Raw genomic sequence first — 7,430 nt, 5'->3', positions numbered from 1 at the left:
ATATATATATATATATATATATATATATATATATATATATATATATATATATATATATATATATATATATATATATATATATATATATATATATATCAAAGCTTCAAAGATTATATATAAATAAGTTTTTTATTTTTTATTTTTTTCATATTTTTATAATAATTTTTTAACATCTAGTAATGTGTGACCATAAATGCATCCACATACCTTACAAAATTATCTTGGTCTCAAATATATATATATATATATATATATATATATATATATAAAAACCCTTTCTCTGTCATGCCTCCAAAAACACATTTATGTGGTTCCCGGGATGACACGTAACCTAACTTTAGAACGATGCTGTAGACATGAAAGTCGATTCCTACCGCCTCGTTTTCCAATGTGCTGTATCGATTGATCAACAATATAGCAATCGATTTCATCACATATCCTTCATCATCTTCGATTCCTTAAAAAGGGGTTACTGTTGGCCTACGTCTTAACCGACGATGATGGATTCTTAAAAAAATATGTGTCTCTTCAATTCATTCCAGAAAGTTGTGTTAAATTGACAATAATTATGACAAAACCAAGAAAGAGGCCATAATTAACGTCTCCCGTTCTATAAAAAAACAACATTAACACACCAAAGTCTTTCCATTCCCACATATAACTAGGCACGCCACCGTTTCCCTCTTTACCCTACTTCTCTCGCTTTGCTACCTCTTCGGTAAAAATGATTACATGTAAATCTATCCAAGAACATCAAATCGATGGAACATGAAGGTCGAAGAAGAAGAAGAAGAGATATTTTCAACACGAAGTTCTAGAATTGATTTTGATTTTAGCGTGGATGTATTTGGGTTTACACTCTTTTTTTACACGTGATTATAATTGATATATAAATTGATTAATTCGTTGCAGATATCTCTGTTTAAGGTGTGGAAAACTTCAATTTCTCCTTGCGTTTACTTTTCTCCCGAACCTTTTCCGTGGCAGGTAAGTTAAACTATTTATATTTTCCTATAATCCTAAGTTTGTATGTGATTAAGATAAAAGTTTCTTATGATGCAAATGCGAATCAATTTTATTATAACGATATGTACAAACTGTGATGATTTTTGGGAATGCCCTACAAATATTCAAAAGAATGTCAAAAAGAACTTGTTTTTTTTTTGGTAGAATAGCGTACAAATTTAGCTTATATGGAAATTTTATAAATCTTGGAGTTTGGTTAAAGCAAGATTTGAGTTTCATCCGGTATAGAGATACGATATATGCCTTGGATGACAATAATTTAGCATCTGACTTGTTGGTTCCTGAACTCATAGGCATGAGATTTTAGACTTTAGAGGCTATAAAAGACATCAAAGAGTGGTTCCATCATTAAGCATTACAATTGATTTCATTTTAATGCTTGCAATAGAAATTAAAAAGACACATCAAATGGTAACAACAACAAAGGACAAGAATTTCAAAATTACAAATTCTATAGATTCTTGGATTATAAAGACACATAATAATACAAAAGAACAATATTTTACAAATTACGATTTTATAGAATCATTTATTAACTTCAAGAGTCATATACCAATTTGCTTCTATTTGTCATTCTTGTATTATTAGCATTATTTTTTTTATCTAAAAAATGTCAGAGGATTGGATTGTCATATATTTTTGTGAATTTTCATCAGCTTTTGTGCTTCATATACTGATAAATGGAACATTCATACAAATATTATCCATAAAATGAACCTACTACTAAGGCTGTAGCTTGCATCCATTTGAAGAGGCTATGCAAGTCATAAACTGATCACTTGATTATTCAACATACAACCACATTTGTTCTACTTTATATTGCTTTAATATTTTTCAATTTGATTTACCTTTTTAGATACTGTGTTATCATTCTATAATATCTTTGATATATATATATATATATATATATATATATATATATATATATATATATATATATATATATATATATATATGCAAGTGTTTCCTCTCATGAAATGTACATTTCATGAGAGGCTTTAGCGAGGGATAAGTTACGGATCTTACAAGTCTTTATCGACGCGCCCTTATTCGTCGGTAATCGGTGGAAAACGAAGGCATTTGGCGAGGGTTCAACGAGGGAAAAAAAATCGTCGACTTTTTGCCTTCTGGTATGTATTTAGCGAGAGAATGCCGATGGAGCATACACACGTTATGTTTTTTTAATTGAAGATCTCTCGCTGATTGACAAATCCAATTCCAGTTTCACAAAGTTTGTGTAAGTCTCCTTCCCTCCCAAATCTGCTTTATCACTCCAATTGAACACGAAGTTTGTGTAAGTTTGACTCTCGAGTTGCAGCTTAACCTAATCTCACCATCTCCGTTCAAACAGATGACGACACCATGGACCATTGCAGCTTTCGATTCCGACAGCCTCCACATTTTTGAAATCCAAAATTATTCTTCCTTAACTTCCGATTCAGGTAAACCTCTTGATTTTATTTGCTTTAGTCATATATTAGGTTAGGCTTGGTTCAATTGCACAATATATTACGTTAGGGTTTAATTTCTCCATTTTTTTCCCTTTTTCAATCGTCATTCCTCTTATATCGATTGCATCTATATTAGAATAGATACTTAGAATTAGAACTTGATATAGGGCTTGATTGGTTGCTTTAGTCCTATATAAACCTGGTAGCATAAGTTTTGTGCATCAAAGCTTCACCTTGAAGCTCTCCTGTCATCTCTGTACATGCATCCACATGCTCTGCAACAAGCCCAACACCCAACAGCACCAGTTTCATAGGCAATCATAGTAAACTGATAAATCCTCCAATCCGTGTCAGCTGTTTTCACCTGTGTAATATGCCTAAATGCAAGTCAAAATAAGTTTACTGATCAAGTAAAAAAACATTATATAGAATGCCCTAAAGTGATCAAGGTCTATGGGATTTTGAAATAGTGATGGAGACAAATTCTTATTACTAGTATGTCCATGGAGAACTTTTTTTAAGGTGGGACACCTAGGATCCCTGTCACAAGATCAAACAGGCTGTCAATAGTAAGCTGTCACTATTGTTCTCATGGCTTTATTGTGTTATATGGAGACTTTGTAAAGAGGTTGAATTGAAGAAAAAAAAAGATAAATATAAAAGAAAGAAAGATGATAGTTAAATGTATGAGAGGTAAAAATGTAAAACATACAGCAGGGGTTTTTGACATTCTTTGAAAATGGGGAAGACTTCTATCTATGAATCCGTTTGGAGCTCGTTGACCTCCTACTGATTTGTTGACCAACACATGCAATCATTTGACTTATGTTGATTGTTTGGAAAAGAAATTAATTCTATTGAATTTGTTGTTCATAGAGTTATGGAAGATATTAGATTGAAGTTATTTGGTCTTAAAATTGGTTATTTGGGGCTGAATATAGATATTTGTAAAAGTCGGAACATCCCAATCAAAAATGTCAATGGTTCTGATGGGGATTGATTTGAATTGTTTTTTGGTTAAAAGGAAGTGCTGGCAGGTTTGCTGTCGTGGTTTCAGGTTGATGAGAATAAGGATGGATTATAATAAATGTGTTGTTTTGAGCAATTGGCTTAAAGGGTATTTTTGTCAATTTTGGAAAATAAGAAATTTAGAAGAAGGTATCGTGAGTTGCAATTTCAAAAGTATCTATTTTTCTTTGATCTTTTTGGATTCTTGGTGGGATAATATTTTGAAGAATAGAGATTGCTGGATGCGAATTCAAGAACAGGGTCTGATTGTGATTTTTTTGCATAATGAGGAGGATTGGATTTTTTTTTATCTCAGGCATGCTATCGCACGATCATATGGAGGGAGGGATACTTGCGATTTGGAGATTTTTATTACTGGGATGGGAGAATTTTGGGTCAGGGGCATATTAGGTATATCCTAATTTTTGGTGAGTTTCGTTTCTGGTCGGAAGAGATTGCTGGTCGGTGTAGGGTGAATAGTACTTAGGATCTTTCTTTTAATGGAGGTTTAAGTGGTGAGGGCATTTTGGGAATTTCTTTTTTCCTCAATGAATTTTGGGGCTGGAGCGATCTGATTGCTGGTTGGATTGTTGTGCATATTAATTGCTTCCATGTATTCGATTTCCTTTTCATATATTCTTCTGGGTTTTTTTATTATCAGAAATGGTGGGAGTTCTTTTTTGACTGTTCTGAGAAGAAAGGTGTGAGGCAATTTAATCAATTTTTTATTATGGTGGTTTGAACCTGTGATTGGCATTTGAAGAATGATGTTGGGATTGGGAGGCATATTTGGTATTGTTTTGATCCTTTGGATGTTGAACATGAGGTGAATAAAAGTTATTGGGTTGTAAATATGGCTCACGTTGTTCGATTTTTTGGAGTTGGAACCAGGGGCATTTTGGTCATATATATAGAGAGATTGTGTTAGAATGATTGAGAAGGGGTTTAAACATGATAAGGATTGGGTTCTGACTTTATTCATTTGTTATTACACGCATGAAGAGAGGTTTTATGGGAATGGGAAGTTTTATATTCAGGGGTATTTAAGGAATATTCGAAAGCCTAAAATGTAGTTTAGTATAAAGTGTTTTGCTTTTTTTTTTTTTATGTTTTATGTGCCTTACATTATGTTTATTTCTTCATATTTATTAAATAGGAGGTGGGAGTGAAGAAGTTCCAGTCGTGCTTTACCCATAGTTCAAGAGAGAAGCAATTGTTGAGCCTCTGTTCTCCTCTTTTCTCTGTTCAAACAGGTGTGATTATTTTAGATTTGATCAAATATTTATTTGGTTTTAGTTGTGACAAAAATATTTATAATAGTCGTGACACTTAAGTTTATCCTCTGTTCTCCGTTCAAAAATATTTTAGTTGTTTGATTGTTTTGTAATTAAGTTCCCTGCATGCTTGTTAACCGGATCTGGTTACAGAAAAAAAAAAAAAAAAGAACAAAAAAAATATTTTTCATTCTGATCAAAATTGAAATGCATTGGATGTTATTTTGTTTGCCCTTGGTTTGCTTTTCTCTTTTCTGACCATTTTACCCCTGGACACCAATGCATGGATCTTTGCTCTATTTTGGTAACATAAGCTCCTCTGTGATTTTTTTTCTCCCTGTGGTTTCATTTTGTTTTGGAATTATATGGTAAAATGACGAATTTGCCCTAAATCATTAGATGTATGTGATAGAACAACTTTAATGTCTTCAAGTTTCAGCCCCTTTCCTTGAATTGCCAAACAATTGGAACAAATACCAAAATACCCTTTTAACCCTACAATTTCACAAGAAAAGTTTCAATTTCAATTCCGATTCCAATTCCTTCAATACCAACTCTTTATCTACTTCCTTGATTTGTGAGATTTGTGACATTTTTCAATAGATTCACATGATGGACCTTCTTTCTGCAACAACATTGCCCCTGCTTCTTAATCCCAAAAAATCGCAAATAGAACATAATATTTACAACTTCTCAATTCCAATTCCAATTCCTTCAATACCAACTCTTTAGACAGATTCCATTCCTTCCAAAAAAACATTAACTCTCTTACCAAACCAATGCTGCAATCAACCTTCTTGTCCTTAACTCTCTTAGCCTTGTTCTTCCTTCTTTTCGACTTCTCTTCGGCTTCAGTGTCATGTCATTCACAGAGAGCTCCTCGGCATTATCCTCTTCAACAAGCCTGTGCAAAAACTTAGGTCATTAATCACTCATATACAATAATGTAAATTCCCATTATTTCGTTAATTAACCTTGTTTAATTCACGTGTATGTGTGTATGCATGCTTCATTTCTGTAATTTGATAACTCATATTTTCTGTAAAACTTCATTTCCTTTCTGTATCTGTAATAAAATAATTACTTTTTTTAACATCTCCCTAATTGCCCTGATTCTGTGGGACCAGGGAGCTTCTGAAAGGTGAATCAAAGAGACTTTTGAAACTTCCTGCATTCCATCCTTATGTTGAGCTCTATGCAAAGGTATATTGTGAACTTATTATTATTATAATATAATAACCAAATGTGATGCCAAGTAAACTTTGATCTTTTATTCACTCGGTAGAAACTAGAGAGGTTCCTTCCACAGGAAACCTAAAAGTGCACACTAAACGTGCACTTTTAAAACAAAGCCATTCCCATTGCTTTAATTAAGTAGAATTTTAATATAAAATGTTACGTTTTAATAGAATTTAGTTTAAAGCCATGTCATGATTGTTTATAGGTTTGACTGAAATGGTGATCCAAAGTTCCATCAGTGAAAAACTTTTTAGTATTTAGGTTAAACCTTTGGGAGTTTGATGTTATATGGATAGTTTTGGTTTTGGATGTTTTTTTAATGATACTTTGGTAAACTTTGATAGTTTTGGTATTGTAATGTTTGGTTGTATTGTTATTCGATGTTTTTTAGTATAAAAATTTGATGATTGTAGTATTTTTTTTTCTTTTAGAATCATAAAAAAAATGATATTACAAGTTCGCGACGGATTGGTGAGAATAAAAAAAGTACTTTAATGCATTAATTTTGCGAGGGATTAGCTACGAAAAAAATATCATGTCTAAAGTTTGCGACGGATCAGTGATGGAACAAAAAAATTAATGTATAAATTTTGCAAGAGATTAGCTATGGAAAAAAACCATGTCTAAAGCTTGCGACAGATCAACGACGGAAAAAAAAAATCAGTATATGAATTTTGCAAGGGCTTTGCTAGGGAAAAAAAACTGTTCAAGGAAATTTGCGACAAAACAGCGACGGAATGACTTTATCAAATTTTGTCGCTAATGCCCTGAGATAATGTATTGAGTGACATTTAGCGACGAATATTCTGTCGCTACATTTGTCGCAAGGAAAAATCTTTCCGTCGCTAAAACCCTCGCTGAGAAATTAGCCACCTATTAATTACCTATGGAGTGAATCCGTCGCTGATCCATCGCAAACAACATTTAGCGACGGAATAGCGACGGATACTTCCGTCTCTAAAACTCATGTTTCTAGTAGTGTGTTAATCAAATGCAGGGAAGTTTTGTGGATTTTGAGCTTGTGGTTGTTGGAAAATCAGAGCTTAAACTGTGGGCTATAGTTGTAACTCCTCACCAAATATCCAAACATTTGTAGTATTAAGGGTAAGAACAACATTGTAACTTATCAACTTCTACTGGAGTTTTAATAAAGAAAAACCCTTTAATTTTTAGGCTTACTTGATCTTTTTTTTACATTTCTTTGAAGAAGTTGAAAAAACTACTTTTTCTTCCTCCGATCACAGTCATGATTGTACTATCTATGTAAGTGTTGAGTGCTTTAAACAACTGATTACCACATGTAAATTTTTTTTATTAGTTTTTTGTTTTGTTGCATATTAGTCGATCTGTTTGATGACCGTTGTGAAAGATGATTCCAAGTGAGTTGTTAAGTTTGTCATTGAAGCGAATCTTGTTTAAGGATCTGAAAAAG

The 7,430-nt window shown here is 32.6% G+C and overlaps 1 long non-coding RNA gene across 2 annotated transcripts; it reads left to right on the top strand.

Moving 5' to 3' along the window:
• The first annotated feature begins 303 nt into the window (after window positions 1–303).
• Window positions 304–6,413, top strand: LOC145076108 (uncharacterized). 2 transcript variants are annotated; one of them, XR_013692613.1, is made up of 6 exons: window positions 304–774; window positions 913–2,263; window positions 2,378–2,468; window positions 4,642–4,738; window positions 5,887–5,962; window positions 6,204–6,413. It is a non-coding gene; the product is annotated as an uncharacterized LOC145076108 (long non-coding RNA). The 2 variants fall into 2 exon arrangements; XR_013692602.1 differs by having other exon boundaries at window positions 319–987; window positions 2,029–2,263.
• Window positions 6,414–7,430: the final 1,017 nt, after the last annotated feature.

Source organism: Lactuca serriola, chromosome 1, assembly GCF_051521515.1.
Source record: "Lactuca serriola cultivar US96UC23 chromosome 1, Lser_US96UC23_V15, whole genome shotgun sequence".
Lineage (NCBI taxonomy): Eukaryota > Viridiplantae > Streptophyta > Magnoliopsida > Asterales > Asteraceae > Lactuca > Lactuca serriola.
This window is presented reverse-complemented; position numbering and strand designations above follow the sequence as displayed.